Source organism: Pongo pygmaeus, chromosome X (assembly GCF_028885625.2).
Source record: "Pongo pygmaeus isolate AG05252 chromosome X, NHGRI_mPonPyg2-v2.0_pri, whole genome shotgun sequence".
NCBI classification, from domain to species: domain Eukaryota; kingdom Metazoa; phylum Chordata; class Mammalia; order Primates; family Hominidae; genus Pongo; species Pongo pygmaeus.
Window position 1 is genome coordinate 69,695,954 of NC_072396.2, and position 18,891 is coordinate 69,714,844.

Below are 18,891 nucleotides of genomic sequence, written 5' to 3' on the forward strand. Positions count from 1 at the left end.
CCAGCTCTACTTGAAGTCCTTTAGTAACAGGCACCTCAGTACTCATAAGACAGCACATTCCATCATTTGTTTTTTTTTCCTCCTCTTTGGCAACCAGTTAAAACTTCAAACTATCAGATAATTGAAAACATATAGTCATGGGATCCTAAAAGTATTATTCAGGACAACTTAACCCCATTCCCTGATGATCTAAGATGAGGAAACTAATGCTCAGAAAAGGGATAGAATTTTCCCAAAGTCACACAGTGGTCAATGGTAGAGCTAAAAGTAGAATTCAAGTCTGCATATTCAGGGCCCAGTGGCTTCTCTACTTCCCATATACAAAGATAGAAATTGGCCCAGCTTTAGGACCAATTACTCAGTGACTATACTACCAAGGCTCCAGCTTCTTTTTCCTAACTCTCACAGCCCAATAATGGCTCATTTTATCCTCAACAGAAACAATTCCAAAGGGTGGGCTGGGTCATGGAGAGGTAGATCATAGAAGGGAAGAAGTGATGCCCACTCTTTTTGGCTTATCCACAATGGTGACTAACAATCTCCTGGAAGTAGGACATCTCAGTGTCTGATTCCACCATATATTACATGGAAACTCCTTTATTTTTGAGAATAGCACGATGTCTTTTGGTGGTATTTGGAAGATATAATAACTGTCGTCATCCCAAGAAAGGGAGAATTAATTTCTGATCACTCAGCAACCACTTGATGAGTACTTTCTATGCTAGGCATTCTATTAGAACTTAGTGGCAAGAGAGAAAAACAGAGGTGAATAAACGATATTCTCCAAATTTAGGAGATTGCAGTCTGGTGGGGAACATAGAAAATATATACAGTAAACTCTAATCCAAGACAAAGTATAGCCATCCTCATATCTATGTGCACAAAATAATAGTAGTTGTATTTTACATACTGATGGTGAAACTTACCCATGTCTTTCCTGTTAAGCTCCCAAGAAGAGAATACATGGGTGGAGTTAGTTTCTAGAAAGAAAGCAGTGAAAAGCAGCTTCTGCTTCAATATGAAGCTTCAGCACTGAGGAATGGCTCCAAAAGATGACTCACTCTCTGCAGGAAGCATTCAAGTGGAGCAGGTCAAGAAGACATCTAAAGAAAGGAATTATCTCAAAGAGGGAATAACTGGTATAAGGTAATGGGAGGATCCCTCTTTCTTTTGACTCATTCTTTAGTGCCAGAGTTGGTGTAATTGCCCAGCTATCTATCACCTTAAACCCTAACAGCTGTGGAAAATGAAAAGCCATACTGAACTTGGAGTAAGAAAAATGTGTCTTGCAGTTCTGGCACAGATGCTTACTAACTAAATGATCTCTAGCAAGTTTCATTTTCTCTAGGCCTGTTTGGCCACCTGTATAATATATATAAATAAATCTGCAATTCACTCAGTTGGGGATAAGGAATCAGTGGGATGATGGATTTGAAAGTATTTAGCACATAGTGGAAAAAATGATTTATATTCTTTAATTTTTTTTTTTGAGATAGGGTCTCACTTTGTTGCCCAGGCTGGAGTGTAGTGGCATGATCATAGCTCACTGCAGCCTCAAACTCCCGGGCTCAGGAGATTCTCCTGCCTCAGCCTCGCGAGTAGCAGGGTCTACAAGTGCCCAGCACCCAGTGCCCAGCTATTTAAAAAAATTTATATAGACAGGGTCTCGCCATGTTGCCCAGGCTGGTCTTGAACTCCTGGGCTCAAGCCTTCCTCTCGCCTACGCCTCCTAAAGTGCTGGGATTACAGAAATGAGCCACCCTTCCTGACCAGAAAAAATAATTTAAAAAATAATAAATTACAAGGAATTTTGTCACATTTACCCATCCTGTTCCTTTTGCAGTATTCCTCATCACTATGAAGACATACTCATACCCCAATTTATATACTTCAAAACCACAGAGTCATATTTGACTTGATACTATGCCAGATAAGAAATGATACAATTATCTGAGCTGTTTGACCTGGGAGTAGAAGATGCAGGGGGATCTGATCTCTGGTCTTCAGATCTCTGAAAAACTGTCATGGAAGAAAAAGAACAGACTGCTCTAGGTGGCCTCAGGGAGAATGACTAGGATATCCAGCTACAAGCTTTAGGAAAACTAAGTTCAGCTTAGCAAAAGGAAGAACTTTTAACAGTCCAAGGCTTTCCCTGAAGACAGTGGGCTCTCTCAGAAAGCAGTAAGGAAACTCCCTCTAGAAGTGTTCAAGCAGAGACTGGCAAGGATGTTTTAATGTGGAATCCATTAGGGTAAAGGAAAATTACAATTCATGAAATTCTACTTGTCAGGCACTGTGCTAGACCCTTGGCAGGAAATATATCTTTTAATCCTCCCAATAACACCATGATGTGAGTACTATTATCCCTCTTTTTCAGGTTAGAAAGCTGAGGCTCAAAGAATTTGACTACTTCTCATTGGGCTTACTACTGGCATGGTGGGTGGGAGGAACAATTATTTGTTGCATCTGTTTGGCATTAAATGCAGTAGTTCCTCAGACTGTGTGTAAAACACACACACACGCACACACACCCCACATACTTCTAAATGTTTTGTGGAAATACTGATCCTAGTTGGGAATGTCAGGTACATAATATGCTTAGGATCACAAACAGCAGATAAATAGCAGAACCAGGACTTGAAAATAGCTGTGTCTAGCTCAGAAGGTACATACCCTTTCTATTGCATTATCCACAGAAGTGAGATGGGAATGCACAGCCTTGTAAGGTCTAAGACAACCCGAAAAGATCCTGATTTTCTCATTCTTCCTTTTTCAATTCCATATAATGTATCAACTACAAAGTTCTGCAGATTCAACTTTTGTGATGGCTTGTTAAATTCATCACCTCCTTTCTATTCCCACAGCCACGACCTCAGTTCCAGGGCCTTGTTCCCTCTCTGCCCCTAGTTTATCCCCCCCTTGTGTTTTCCTATTCCAATCCAGCTGACTAACCTTTTACAAGATTACTCTTCCTAAAGCAAAGAATCTGACTTTTTTTTAAGCTCAAAAACTTTCAATGGTTTTCCATTGTCTGCCAAATCAAATCAAAACTCCAGCATCCACTGTCTTTTGCAGTTTACCACCAATCTGCCTTGGCAAGTTTAACTCCCATTTTTCCACTAATTGTACTCTAAAATCAAGCTCAGCTGGTGTTCTTTTCATATGCCCTGAGCTTCCCTGTCTTAAAGCAGTTGTTCCTGTTATTTTCTCTGCTTAAACTGTCTTCTCTATCTCCACCTGTTGAAATCTTATCTGTGTGCCACAGTCTATCTTAAATAATAATAGTTAATATTTATTGAGTGTTTATTTTGGGCCAGCCACTGTGATAAGTGTGTGCAAGTATTTTATATGGATTATCTCATCTAATCCTCACAACAGCCCGATGAGGTGGGTGCTATTATTATCCACTTTAGCCTGAAGTTAACAGAAACTCAGAAAGGGAGAAGTAATTTTATTTGTCCATGGTAACACAAGTTAAATGGTGAGCATGGGATCTGAACTCAAATAGTCTAGCTCTGGAGCCCTGAAAGGCGTTACAATTTCAAAAAAAGAATAAAAAAAACCTTTTTCTGATTTCGTATGGTTCAACTTGATACAATCCTTACTTGGCAGCCTCTAAGCATTTTTATTTAACTTTTAAAACCTCTCTTGTGTTATATTAATATTTACCTGTGTTTTTATATCCAGGATGAGACTGTCAGGCCCCAGTGGGCACAGCCTAGGTCTCAGACAGACATCTCACTGTCTCACACACGGTGGCACAGACTAGGTGCTCAGTGAGTCTGCTGAGTTGAAGGTATGTTGGAGTGAAGAAAAGAACAGAGGAGTTATCTAGGGAAGATGTTCCAAACTTTGCTGCCCCAGCCACCCAGCATGACATTGGCCAACGCTGCCAACACCTGTCTAAGTCAGACCCTGAAGTCTCTGTTTTCCTAGCCTGGTCTCTGGCGGGTCCCTTGTTGTCCCCCAGTTCTTGCAGCTTGCTGGGTCTTGGCCAGTGTTTGGGGTGAGGCAGGATGAAAATAACACTGCCCGGGGCTCAGCTTCCAGGAATGAGAGATCAAGTGAAACCAAGCTCGGCGGGTGAGGGGGTGGATTGAAAGCCCCCAAACAGAGCCAGCATGCTCTTTACACAAGCCCTGACTTGCCCTCAAGCCACGCGGGTTAGCAGTTCTGCTTTCCTCAGGATGCTCCAAAAGTCTGATCCACTGTCCCTGCCTTCACTAACACCCAGCCTCCTTCTCTTCTTTATCTCCCATCAACATTGAGCCACTAGATGCTCAATGTTGTTGGACACGTTCAGGCATGTTCCCAGAGGCAATGCAGGTCCAGTAAGAGCCTACGGGATCTGGCTCGCCAAGATCCTAGAGATGTCAGCCCAGATCCCTGGTACCTCAGAAAGCGCTCTTCGGACACAAATGCATGGACTGACAGCCAGCCACTGGGCGCCTTCCCAATTGTTCTGATTTTGCGGTACCCTAGCAGGATCATCCTGACCCGATTCTGTACTTCTGCACCTAGATGCCGCAGGTCCCAGCCGCCTTGCCACACCAGGGGGTGTTCCCACACTCACCCGGTAACGGACGAGTAGATGGCTCTTGCTCCCAAATGGGACTCCCGTACAAACCCACCTCAGCGCAGAGCACACATCTCACCCAGCCCCCGCCCGTCACGCCTCGCCCTTCACCCCGCGCCCCTCAGCCCCCGCCCCTCAGCCCCGCCCCTCAGCCCCCGCCCCTCAGCCCCCGCCCCTCAGCCCCCCTCCTGCGTACACACTCACAGTATATGAAATTCCTTGTAATCAAAGTTCCGCTTGACTCATTTCACATACACGTGTAGCAACAACAGCCCAAACCCTTCTTTCACGGTAAGCTTACCTCTTCCGCCCCCGTGAAGTTCCTAGAGCAGCTATTGGACTGTTTGAGTGCCTAGGCGTGGCTACGAAAAGAAACTGCCTTTGAGAGGCACAATGTGAGGCTGAAGAACAGTGACCCAGCCACTGGTATGGCAGAAGCTGCAAATCTCCTGGGACTGAAGCGGGGGCCAGAGAGTAGAGGGCCAGGGAGTTGGGTCCAGAGAAAGCATCAAGTTGTCTCTTTCACAGCTGAATGCAGTTCAGCTCATCAAAGTTTATTCATGACTTAGCAGGCTTGGAGTTTGACAGGGAAAATTATTGTTGGAAAAGTCAAAATTTTCAGACACATGGAGAAGCCACTTTCCAGCTCTGGGTCTGCCTCAAAAAAATACTCCTCCATTCAGAAGGGTAGGTAGGATTGTGACAGGAGGAAGAGAGCAGACATGAAGCAGGGAAAAGACCACTAAAAATAAAGGAAAACTGGATTCAGCACTCAGCTTTGATCATCCATCTTCTCTGGGCCCCTGAGTGTCTGTACAAGGAGGGGGTTGAACTACGTAGTCTCTAAGGGCACTTCAAACAATGACACTTTGGGAGTTTATTAATCTATGATCTCAGAGGCAGCGGTGGATAAATCCCGAAACGTTACTAGTCCCTGACCTTGAAGAGCTTGCAGAGCTGGGAAGATAAAATAGACTGGACAGAGTCAGAGAATTAAGGGCCAAACTATGAGGTGCAGACTGGAAGGGTTTGGGGGCCAGTAGGAAGAAGGAGTAAAAAAGAGTCTGACAAGGAAAGCAAATGCTTTTCAATAGATTAGGAGGTTTTAAAAGAGGTCAAAGAGGAAATAGCATAATGGGTAGAGGAAAAGAAAAGCTTGAGCCAAGGTATGGGGGAGAGGACCAAGAAATGTGCCGTTATCAGTCTCTGAGGGGCCCCTCCTGTATTGGGCAGAGGCTATATGCCAGCTCAGGGTGGGGTCTCAGTAAAGCAGCTGAAAAGCCTTTGGTGGGAAAGGGCTGAATAGGCCCTAAGCTGAAGTAGAAAAAGTCCTAAATGAACTTCATATCTGTCCCCTAGCTAGAGTTAAGACCAGAATAGGCTACTGTGGGCTCAGGCCTAGTAGGAGGGAAAACTGCCAGAATTGGAATCCTAGGTCTGCCACTTACTAGCTTTGTGACCTAAGGCAAGTTACTTAACCACTCTGTGGCTCAGGATTCTCTTCTGTAAAATGGGGAAAATAACAATCCCTTACTCATAGGGTTGTTTTAGGTATTATATGAGTTAATATACAAAATAGTGTTCATATGCGTAAGGAGCTTAGAATGATTTCTGGGACATAGTGGTATAGAAGTGTTTATTAAATATAAATAAATACATGAATGCACTTTAGGGCCCTCTGAAATCATCTGTGAGATTCAAATGAAAATAGCTACCCTGGGTACCTCCTAATTCCGTTCTGTCCTTTCCTAGAAAACAGGACCTCTTCTTTTTCTCCGTCCTTTCCTACCCAGAGAGGCTGAATTACAGACAGTTCTGAAACTTTAGTGTAAAGAACCCTAGCCTGGAATTTAGATGTCTTAACAAAACTAAGTGTAACATCATGTAAATCTCTTCCTCTCTCTTAGGTTTCCTTTCTGCATCTGTACCCTGAAGAGACTGTTGGACTGGGTGACCTTGAAACTCTAGAGCCCTGCTTCTCTCACATTAATGTGCACACAAATCACCTAAGGATCTTGTTAAAACACAGATTCTGAGTTAGCAGCTCTGGTGTGGGACTAAGACTCTGATTTTCTAACTTCTTCCAGGTGATATTGATGGTGCTGGGCCACAGACCATAGTTTTAGTAGCAAAGGTCTAGAAGGTCGACAAGAATAACATTTACTGAGCATCTATAAATCATGCATATGTATCCCTTTATACCTTACAACCATTCTATGAGGTTAAAGTTACTATCCTCATTTTGTAGATGAAGAGGCTCCTTGTACTCTGTGATTCTGCCTGGAAGTACAGGAGGAAACTTGAGATAGAGGTACCAGGGATATGTCAGAGTCCACAAGCTATTGTGGAAAGTGATTATAAGCAGCAAATATGAAACCACTGTCCTCCATCATAACTTGCCCAATAATACTATAAGAGTTAGCTGGCCCTCACTAAGCACTTGCCAGGCACTGTTCAAATTTTTTCCATGAATTAATTCATTTTATCTTCACAATCGATGAAGCCACAATCATCAGAATTATCCTCCCCTCTCCTTTTGCTCACACCTCACATTAAACCCATCAGCGCATCCTATCAGCTCTGCCTCCTGCCTCAGAGATAAACTCTGAATTTCACCAATTTCTTAGCACCTTCACTGCAACCACTCTGGTGCAAGCCACAATTACTTTTCACCTGAATTATTGCCATATCCTCCAATAGCTCTCCTTGCTCTTGTCCTTACCCCACTCCAGTCAATTCTCAGCAGAGCAGCCAGAATGATCCTTTCAAAAGTACATCAGTCTAAGTCTGTCCAAGCAATTCTACTGGTTGGCTTCTTATTCAGCAGAAAACCCAAAATCCTTAACTATGGTCTATAATAGTCTACAATCTATCCCATGCCATCCCACCCTCACTAATCTGCCCCTCTATCTCTGATCTCATCTCTTACCACTTGCCTTGACCACCATACCCAACCCCAACTGCCGGCCTTGATATTTCTTCCAACACTCAAAGCATGCTCAAGACTCTGGTCTTTGCACTTGCTGCTCCTTCAGCCTAGCCAATTCTTCCCCTAGATATCAGCATGGCTCCTTTTATCACTTCCTCCATATCCCTGCTTAAATGTCACTTTATCAAAGAGGACTTTCTTGAATATCCTAGCTAGAACAAGCTAATGGGATTGCCTAGGCCTTTTGAAATCCACTGGGTAGGTGAGCTTTTTCTCAGCATAGCCCCAGGACCTCAGGTGCAGTGTGGTGGTGAGTAGGGTTAAGGCTCTCAACTCTGCTCTCTATGGGGGAGCCACTCTAGCTCCATGTGCTTGTGCAGCAGAACTAAGTTTGGATCAGCTAATTTCTTGGGGGCTTTCCACAGCCCCTCCTTTTGTGATAAACAGGAGTCACTTCATGAACCCAAACTGAGAACTATCAGTACAGAATTTCTCTGCCTACACTCTACTGCTGGGACCAGCCTAACCTGATAGCAGGATAGGCAGGACCAGCCTCCACTCTGCTTATCTCTGGGGCCAGACAGATTCTGGGGCTCAGTGAGATTCAGGGCTCTCTGATGCCACCCCTCAGCTCTCTCTCAGAGGTTACTTAGGGTCACTCAGGGGAATACTGGCCTTGGCTGTGTCTCAGAGAATCCTGGGTAGCCTCTAATTCTAGTGTCCAACAATGGCAGGACCACTTTTCATGAAGGAGCTTCATGGTTATCCAGGCAGAATGGGGCCCTTATAGCTCCTCTCAAGACTGGGACCAGGGGGCAGAAAAAGACTAAGGGGATGCTGAGGCCTGTGGGGCAACCCCTGTAAACTCAAACATTGCTAAGGATGTCTGTGAACAGAGTATCAGCTTCTTGCTCTCTTTAGACTGTGAGATGTGTGTAGATAAACTTGGCCATAAATGTCTGCTGCAGTGGTGTATACAGGCTTAGGTCTTCTGAATTAGAAATCTGGGGTATAAGAGTTACTTCTAGCCATGGGAATTTCCAAACTTCAGTTAGATTCTAGCACAGTCCAATAGTGTTATCTCTCATTTTAAATAATCTTCTATTCCACTTGCCCAAGATGGCTTTTAAAATTCACTCTTCTTAAGTCAAGTGCTCAACACAGCTCCCAAACTCCTAGCAGATGACTTCACCTCCAGTTTCACCGAGAATTTAAAAGGGCACGAAACTTGAAGTCTGAACAACTTCTGACCTCTCCACATTCAAGTTCATCCTTTCTTACCTCAGAGTTTCCTCCTGTCCCTCCTGTCTCCATCTGTGTTTACTCCTGTCTATTCCATTTTGCTTTATATGTATCTTCATGGTCTTTCTTCCTCTGGCTCTTTCTCCTAAATTGTCTTTCCATTCTGAACTAAGACTAATTCTTTTCATATCCTCACCTCCACCTCTTCATTTCCAAACTCACTACATTTTGCTCTTCTCAAGGTCACCCATGATTTCCATGCTATCAAACCCATGGATTCTTCTGTTTTCTTATTCGAATTATCTAAAACATCCAACATTGTCTGGATTCTTTTCTTTCTGACTCTCTTCCCTTGACTTTCATGGAACTAATGTCTTCTAGTTTCACTTATTTCTTTACAGCATTTTCTGGATTCTCATTCTCCACTTGCCCCTCAAGTGTAGGGATTTTACAGAGTTCATCCCACCCTCCATTGGCCCTCTGGCCTGATTCTAACTTCTCTCACTGGAGTGTGAACCTATGTGGCAGGGATCTTATATACCATTTCACGAATTTCCACATGCAAAACTGTACCTAGAGTATTTTAAGTGCTCAATACATTTTTACATATTTTATATATCAATACATCTGTTGAATAAATAAATGGGTGGGCCCAAGGAGAAAAATTTTCACATTTGAATGCATCCTTCTATAAAGAGCTCCCAGGCTTCAGGTGTGCCACAATAAAAATAAGATGGCTAAAAAGGAATTGAAGCCCACACCTAAAATAATAATAATAGCCAACACTTGATCAATGCTTGATGAACTCTATATGTCAGGCCCTATGCCAAATGTTCTGTATGCAATAGCTCGTTTAATCATCACAATAATCCTATGAGGCAAAAACCATTACATCACCCCTATTTTATAGATGACAAAATTGAGGCACAGAAATGATAGGTAACTTATCTATGCCATCTATCAGTGCCACAACCAATAAGTGGCAATTGACCCAGGATTCCCAAAAATAGCTGATGCCTAAATTATTCACTGTCACACTCAAATGTACAATCCTTGCTTTCCCTTCCAATCAGAGGCTCCTCCCATTCTCTCTGAAGAGCTATTCTAAACCTCTACCTTTAGAAGTAAAGGTTAAGTTCCTACTTTAGCACTGAATTCTTAGCCCAGAAACATTGACTCTTCTTCTTCATAAATAAAACAGATTCTATTAGGCATTTAGTGCCTATAACTTCTTCCCTAATGCCTAAAAGGTTCTCTCTGTCTTCACTCATCTTGGCCTTTCTTCTTGAAGAAGAGGAGGGAATGCCTCCCCTGATATCTATGAATCTTTCTCCATCAATTACCCCCACTCTCTATGGCGTCATTATTTACCTGGCTTCTGTGCCTACCCTTTTTACTCACAAACATATTTGAATTCCTCCCACTACAAAATAAAATTAACCCTTCTACCACATTTCCTTTTTCTCAAATAACAACCTCATCTCATTTTTTTATTAGCCAAATTTCTGGATAGAGTTGTCTCTAATAACTGTTTCCATGACTTTAATTTCCATTAGCTCCCCAACCTACTATAATCTGGCTTCTAGCCCCATTTGTTCTCCCTAAAGCTACAGGGGACCTCTTAACTGCCAAATTTTAGGTAACATTTTCTCTCATCTTCTTGTTTTTTTTTTTTATTATACTTGAAGTTTTAGGGTACATGTGCACAACATGCAGGTTTGTTACATATGTATACATGTGCCATATTGGTGTGCTGCACCCATTAACTCGTTATTACATTAGGTATATCTCCTAATGCTATCCCTCCCTCCTTCCCCCATGCCACAACAGGCCCCGGGGTGTGATGTTCCCCTTCATGTGCCCAAGTGTTCTCATTGTTCAATTCCCACCTATGAGTAAGAACATGTGGTGTTTGGTTTTTTCTCCTTGTGATAGTTTGCTAAGAATGATGATTTCCAGCTTCATCCATGTCCCTACAAAGGACATGAACTCATCCTTTTTTTATGGCTGCATAGTATTCCATGGTGTATATGTGCCACATTTTCTTAATCCAGTCTATCATTGTTGGACATTTGGGTTGGCTACAAGTCCTTGCTATTGTGAATAGTGCTGCAATAAACATATGTGTGCATGTGTCTTTATAGCAGCATGATTTATGCACCTTTGGGTATATACCCAGTAATGGGATGGCTATATCAAATGGTATTTCTGGTACTAGATCCCTGAGGAATTGCCACACTGACTTCCACAATGGTTGAACTAGTTTACAGTCCCACCAACAGTGTAAAAGTGTTCCTATTTCTCCACATCCTCTCCAGCACCTGTTGTTTCCTGACTTTTTAATGATTGCCATTCTAAGTGGTGTGAGATGGTATCTCATTGTGGTTTTGATTTGCATTTCTCTGATGGCCAGTGATGATGAGCATTTTTTCATGCCTCTGTTGGCTGCATAAATGTCTTCTTTTCAGAAATGTCTATTCATATCCTTTGCCCACTTATTGATGGGGTTGTCTGTTTTCTTCTTGTAAATTTGTTTGAGTTCATTGCAGATTCTGGATATTAGGCCTTTGTCAGACGAGTAGATTGCAAAAATTTTCTCCCATTCTGTAGGTTGCCTGTTCACTCTGATGGAAGTTTCTTTTGCTGTGCAGAAGCTCTTGAGTTTAATTAGATCCCATTTGTCAATTTTGGCTTTTGTTGCCATTGCTTTTGGTGTTTCAGACATGAAGTCCTTGCCCATGCCTATGTCCTGAATGGTATTGCCTAGGTTTTCTTCCAGGCTTTTTATGGTTTTAGGTTTAACATGTAAGTCTTTAATCCATCTTGAATTAATTTTTGTATAAGGTGTAAGGAAGGGATCCATTATCAGCTTTCTACATATGGCTAGCCAGTTTTCCCAGCACCATTTATTAAATAGGGAATCCTTTCCCCATTTCTTGTTTTTGTCAGGTTTGTCAAAGATCAGATAGTTATACATGTGTGGTATTATTTCTGAGGGCTCTGTCATATTCCATTGGTCTATATCTCTGTTTTGGTACCAGTACCATACTGTTTTGGTTACTGTAGCCTTGTAGTATAGTTTGAAGTCAGGCAGCACGATGCCTGCAGCTTTGTTCTTTTGGCTTAGGATTGACTTGGCAATGCAGGCTCTTTTTTGGTTCCATATGAACTTTAAAGTAGTTTTCTCCAATTCTGTGAAGAAAGTCATTGGTAGCTTGATGGGGATGGCATTGAATCTATAAATTACCTTGGGCAGTATGGCCATTTTCATGATATTGATTCTTCCTATCCATGAGCATGGAATGTTCTTCCATTTGTTTGTATCCTCTTTTATTTCGTTGAGCAGTGGTTTGTAGTTCTCCTTGAAGAAGTCCTTCACATCCCTTGTAAGTTGGATTCCTAGGTATTTTATTCTCTTTGAAGCAATTGTGAATGGGAGTTCACTCATGATTTGGCTCTCTGTGTGTCTGTTTTTGGTGTATAAGAATGCTTGTGATTTTTGCACATAGATTTTGTGTCCTGAGATTTTGCTGAACTTGCTTATCAGCTTAAGGAGATTTTGGGCTGAGACAATGGGGTTTTCTAGATATACAATCATGTCGTCTGAAAACAGGGACAATTTGACTTCCTCTTTTCCTAATTGAATACTCTTGATTTCCTTCTCCTGCTTGATTGCCCTGGCCAGAACTTCCAACACTATGTTGAATAGGAGTGGTGAGAGAGGGCATCCCTGTCTTGTGCCGATTTTCAAAGGGAATGCTTCCAGTTTTTGTCCATTCAGTATGATGTTGGCTGTGGGTCTGTCATAAATAGCTCTTCTTATTTTAAGATACGTCCCATCAATACCTAATTTATTGAGAGTTTTTAGCATGAAGGGCTGTTGAATTTTGTCAAAGGCCGTTTCTGCATGCATTGACATAATCATGTGGCTTTTGTTGTCATTTCTGTTTATATGCTGCATTATGTTTATTGATTTGCATATATTGAACCAGCCTTGCATCCCAGGGATGAAGCCCACTTGATCATGGTGGATAAGCTTTTTGATGTGCTGCTGGATACGGATTGCCAGTATTTTATTGAGGAATTTTGCATCAATGTTCATCAAGGAAATTGGTCTAAAATTCTCTTTTTTTTGTTTTGTCTCTGTCAGGCTTTGCTATCAGGATGATGCTGGCCTCATAAAATGAGTTATGAAGGATTCCCTCTTTTTCTATTCATTGGAATAGTTTCAGAAGGAATGGTACCAGCTCCTCCTTGTATCTCTGGTAGAATTCGGCTGTGAATCCATCTGGTCCTGGACTTTTTTTTGTTGGAAAGCTATTCATTATTGCCTCAATTTCAGCTCCTGTTATTGTTCTATTCAGAGATTCAACTTTTTCCTGGTTTAGTCTTTGGAGGTTGTATGTGTCGAGGAATTTATCCATTTCTTCTAGATTTTCTACTTTATTTGCATAGAGGTGTTTATAGTATTCTCTGATGGTAGTTTGTATTTCTGTGGGATCAGTGGTGATATCCTCTTTATCATTTTTTATTGCATCTATTTGATTCTTCTCTCTTTTCTTCTTATTTAGTCTTGCTAGTGGTCTATCAATTTTGTTGATCCTTTCAAAAAACCAGCTCCTGGATTCACTGATTTTTTGAAGGGTTTTTTGTGTCTCTATCTCCTTCAGTTCTGCTCTGATTTTAGTTATTTCTTGCCTTCTGCTAGCTTTTGAATGTGTTTCCTCTTGCTTCTCTAGTTCTTTTAATTGTGATGTTAGGGTGTCAATTTTAGATCTTTTCTGCTTTCTCTTGTGGGCATTTAGTGTTACAAATTTCTCTCTACACACTGCTTTAAATGTGTCCCAGAGATTCTGGTATGTTGTATCTTTGTTCTCACTGGTTTCAAAGAACATCTTTATTTCTGCCTTCGTTTCGTTCTGTATCCAGTAGTCATTCAGGAGCAGGTTGTTCAGTTTCCATATAGTTGAGTGGCTTTGAGTGCGCTTCTTAACCCTGAGTTCTAGTTTGATTCCACTGTGGTCTGAGAGACAGTTTGTTACAATTTCTGTTCTTTTACATATGCTGAGGAGTGCTTTACTTCCAACTATGTGGTCAATTTTGGAATAAGTGCTGTGTGGTGCTGAGAAGAATGTATATTCTGTTGATTTGGGGTGGAGAGTTCTGTAGATGTCTATTAGGTCCACTTGGTGCAGAGCTGAGTTCAATTCCTAGATATCCTTGTTAACTTTCTGTCTTGTTGATCTGTCTAATGTTTACATTCGGGTGTTAAAGTCTCCCATTATTACTGTGTGGGAATCTAAGTCTCTTTGTAAGACTCTAAGGACTTGCTTTGTGAATCTGGATGCTCCTATATTGGGTGCATATATATTTAAGATAGTTAGCTCTTCTTGTTGAATTTATCTCTTTACCATTGTGTAATGGCCTTCTTTGTCTCTTCTGATCTTTGTTGGTGTAAAGTCTGTTTTATCCGAGACTATGATTGCAAACCCTGCGTTTTTTTGTTTTCCATTTGCTTGGTAGATCTTCCTCCATCCTTTTATTTTGAGCCTATGTGTGTCTCTGCACGTGAGATGGGTTTCCTGAATGCAGCACACTGATGGGTCTTGACTCTTTATCCAATTTGCCAGTCTGTGTCTTTTAATTGGAGAATTTAGTCCATTTACATTTAAGGTTAATATTGTTATGTGTGAATTTGATCTTGTCATTATGATGTTAGCTGGTTATTTTGCTACTTAGTTGATGCAGTTTCTTCCTAGCCTTGACAGTCTTTACAATTTGACATGTTTTTGCAGTGGCTGGTACTGGTTGTCCCTGTCCATGTTTAGTGCTTCCTTCAGGAGCTCTTTTAGGGCAGGCCTGGTGGTGACAAAATCTCTCAGCATTTGCTTGCATGTAAAGGATTTTATTTCTCCTTCACTTGTGAAGCTTAGTTTGGCTGGATATGAAATTCTGGGTTGAAAATTCTTTTCTTTAAGAATGTTGAATATTGGTGCCCAGTCTCTTCTGGCTTGTAGAGTTTCTGCCGAGAGATCCGCTGTTAGTCTGATGGGCTTCCTCTTGTGGGTAACTGGACCTTCCTCTCTGACTGCCCTTAACCTTTTTTCCTTCATTTCAACTTTGGTGAATCTGACAATTATTTGTCTTGGAGTTGCTCTTCTCGAAGATTATCTTGGTGGCATTCTCTGTATTTCCTGAATCTGAATGTTGGCCTGCCTTGGTAGATTGGGGAAGTTCTCCTGGATAATATCCTGCAGAGTGTTTTCCAACTTAGTTCCATTCTCCCCGTCACTTTCAGGTACACCAATCAGACATAGATTTGTTCTTTTCACATAGTCCCATATTTCTTGGAGGCTTTGTTCATTTCCTTTTTCTCTAAACTTCTCTTCTTGCTTCATTTCATTCATTTGATCTTCCATCACTGATACCCTTTCTTCCTGTTTATCGAATCGGCTACTGAGGCTTGTGCATTCATCACATAGTTCTCGTGTTGTGGTTGTCAGCTCCAGAAAAGTCTTTAAGGACTTTTCTGTATAGGTTATTCTAGTTAGCCATTTTTCTTATCTTTTTTCAAGGTTTTTAACTTGTTTGTGATGGTTTGAACTTACTCCTTTAGCTCGGAGACGTTTCATCATCTGAAGCCTTCGTCTCTCAACTTTTCAAAGTCATTCTCCATCCAGCTTTGTTCTATTGCTGTTGAGGAGCTGTGTTCCTTTGGAGGAGGAGAGTTGCTCTGATTTTTAGAATTTTCAGCTTTTCTGCTCTGTTTTTTCCCCATCTTTGTGGTTTTGTCTACCTTTGGTCTTTGATGATGGTGACATACAGATGGGGTTTTGATGTGGATGTCCTTTCTGTTTGTTAGTTTTCCTTCTAACAGTCAGGTACCTCAGCTGCAGGTCTGTGGAGTTTGCCAGAGGTCCACTCCAGACCCTGTTTTCCTGGGAATCAGCAGCAGATGCTGCATAACAGCAGATATTGGTGAACAGCAAATGTTGCTGCCTGATCATTCCTCTGGAAGTTTTGTCTCAGAGTGGTACCTGGCCGTGTGAGGTGTCAGTCTGCCCCTACTGGAGGGTCCTCCCAGTTAGGCTACTTGGGGGTCAGGGACCCACTTGAGGAGGCATTCTGTCAATTCTCAGATCTCAAGCTGCATTCTGGGAGAACCACTAGTGTCTTCAAATCTCAGTTGGAGATGCAGAAATCATCCGTCTTCTGTGTCGCTCATGCCGGGAGCTGTAGACTGGAGCTGTTCCTATTCGGCCATCTTGGAACCGCCCAACTTGCTTTTTTCACTCGTCTTCTTACTTGATTTATCCATAGCTTTTTCCAGTAGTGGTCACTCTTTTCTTTGGAAAACACTCTTCCTAATGTTGAAAAAAAAATCATGTCCCCTAGCTTCCTTCCATTTTTCTTTTTCTTTTTATTTATTTATTTATTTATTTATTTTTTAAATTAATATTTTTTTATAAGTTATTGGGGTACAGGTGGTATTTGGTTACATGAGTAATTTCGTTATCATTACTTCCTGTTATTGTCTGCTCTCATCTTACTCAAATCACTTCAAATGTAATTCTGACTCAGACAAGTAGCCAAACCTCTATGCCTACTCTATACCTTAGCAGGCCTATGCTCAGAAGCTCAGCACACAATGACCAGGAGGATCTGCAATACTGACTATTCTACACATGTATTTGTTAATAATATTACTTTAAAGTAATGTGGTATATAACCCTTTAAAGTCCTGTACACATGTACCTCATTCAATCTTTATAATCACAGGAAAGTGGAATTACTATTATTATAGCAATTTACTAATTGGAAAGGGCAGAATTGCTGTTTGTTGGTTGTGCACTATATACAGGCACTATGCTAGGTAATTTATGTAAGTTATTTCACTAACCCTTCCAGAGCAGCTCCATAATTAGCTCCATTTTTAAAAGTGAAACAAGTAAACATATAAAACATTAAGTGGGAGTGACAACAGCAGCATTGTTAGATAGAACTTTTCAGCACTCATCCTCTTGTAGAAACATCAATTTGAAAAACAATCCATAGCCTGAGCAAAAAAGCGAGACCCCAATCTCTACAAAAAAAAACAGTAATTAGCCTATTGTCATGGTATGAGCCTGTAGTATCAGCTACTTGAAAGGCTGAGGTGGGAGGATTGCTTGAGCCCAGGAGTTTGAAGCTGCAGTGAGCTATAGATGATGCCACTGCATTCCAAATCAGAGCAAACTCTCTTAAAAACCAAAACAAACAAGCAACAACAACAATGACAATAACAAAAAACAAAACTATCCATGAACAAAAATATGTTCACAAGAGTAAAGGAATCCAGGTAAGAGATTATAGCACCTGGACATAGCACAGAAATAAGAAAAGACACATCAAAGAGGGAAGGAAAGAAAGTTTTACGTTATCCATATTACCCCTCCCCCATGTCTCGGCAAAAACCATGACATCACTCCTATTTTATAGATGAGAAAATTGGGGCACATAAATGATAGGTAAATTTTCCATACTAATATATCTGCCCTAGTTACTAGGCTCACCACAGCTATAGGCCAGTCCCTATATATTGAGGTTCCAGGCCCCTCCCAGACTGTGGAGAAGCCCCAGCACCAGGCTAGTCCCCACAGCATTAGACTCCATGCTGGCATCCACAGACCCAGCCTCCAGGCCTGATAGAGTGTCAGAACATAACTGAGGGACTCCAGATACAGTTTGGCTTACATGGCATTAGGCATGAGGCCAGCATGCACACACCAAGGCTCTATGCTAGTACTCATGGACCCACACTCCAGTGGACTCTGAGACCAGACCTGCTTCAGTAGGCCCCAGCACTAGGCCAGCCTATGGCCTTAGGCTGCAGAACTACCCCCCACAACCCCAGGATCCAGGCTTAGCCCACAGACTCATCCTTCAGGCCCAGACACATACTAGGCTTGCTCCCACAGATCCAGCATCCAGGTCAACCCCTATAGACCTAGCTTCCAGGCTACCACCTGCAGACTTAGAATCTAGTATGCCACCTGCAGACCCAGGATCGAGGCCTGCTACAATGAACCCAGGCTCCAGGCCCTTTGTTGTGGTTAAATGATAACAGGAAAACAATACTTTAACAAAATGAGACATTTGACAAAGAGATAGAAAGCATAAAAGGGAACCAAATAGAAATTCTGGAGCACAATGACTGAACTAAAAATTTCTAGAGAAAGCTGGAAATAATAGGCTCAATAACACAGAAAAATAAAGCAGTGACCACAAGACAGATTATTTGAAATTGCCCTCTCAAAAGCTACAGTAACAAAAATAAAAGAAAAAGGTGATGAAATCATGTGGGACTTATGGGATACCATCAAGGAAACCAGTATGCAGTTAGCCCTCCATATGTGTAAGTTCAGCATCCAGATTATCAACTAACCAGAGATCAAAAATATTTTTTAAAACCCAATAACAATAACAATAAAATAATACAAATTTTAAAATACAGTATAACAAGTATTTACATAGAATTTACATAATATTACATATTATGCTTACATCTAGAGATGATTTAAAGTACATGAATAGATATGTGAATGTTATATGCAAATAGTACACCATTTTATGTAAGATGTATATTCTAAGTCTCATGATAACTACATAAAAAGCCAATATTAGATACAGAGATGATAAAGAGAAAACAATCAAATCATACTGGTAAAAGTCATCAAATCACAAAGAAAGACAGCAAGAGAGGAAGAGGTGAACAAAGGAATTACAAAAGAGACAGAAAACACAATGGCAGTAGTAAGTTCTTGGTATCAAAAATTACGTAAAATGAAAATAGACTCAATTTTCCAATAAAAAGGAATAAAGTGACTAAATAGAAAAACAAGATCCAACTTATGTTTTCTACAAGAGTCACACTTCAGCTTGAAGGATGCAGATAGGCTGAAAGTGAAGGTATGGAAAAAGATATTTCATACAATGGGTAATCAAAAAGAGGAGGGATATGTTTACTAATATCAAACAAAATAGAGATTTTAAGTAAAAACTGTGACAAAAGACAAAAAAGCATTATATAATGATAAAAGGGTCAATTCATCAAGAAGGCATAGCAATTAATTGTAAATACATATGCAACCAGCATGACAGCAAC

The 18,891-nt window shown here is 41.2% G+C and overlaps 1 protein-coding gene across 17 annotated transcripts in view; it reads right to left on the minus strand.

Moving 5' to 3' along the window:
• Nucleotides 1–4,890, minus strand: part of EDA2R (ectodysplasin A2 receptor) — a 45,184-nt gene extending 40,294 nt beyond the window's left edge. For 4 of the 17 annotated variants that reach the window (XR_010125516.1, XM_054472818.2, XM_054472817.2 and 1 more), the window contains exon 1: nucleotides 4,781–4,887. The gene's annotated coding sequence lies outside the window, so the exon portion shown is untranslated. Of the gene's footprint in view, nucleotides 1–926; nucleotides 1,077–3,669; nucleotides 3,783–4,573; nucleotides 4,712–4,780 lie in introns of those variants that run through there. The other 13 variants (XM_063660795.1, XM_063660792.1, XM_054472813.2 and 10 more) reach the window with 9 other exon arrangements.
• Between the last annotated feature and the right edge of the window lie 14,001 nt (nucleotides 4,891–18,891).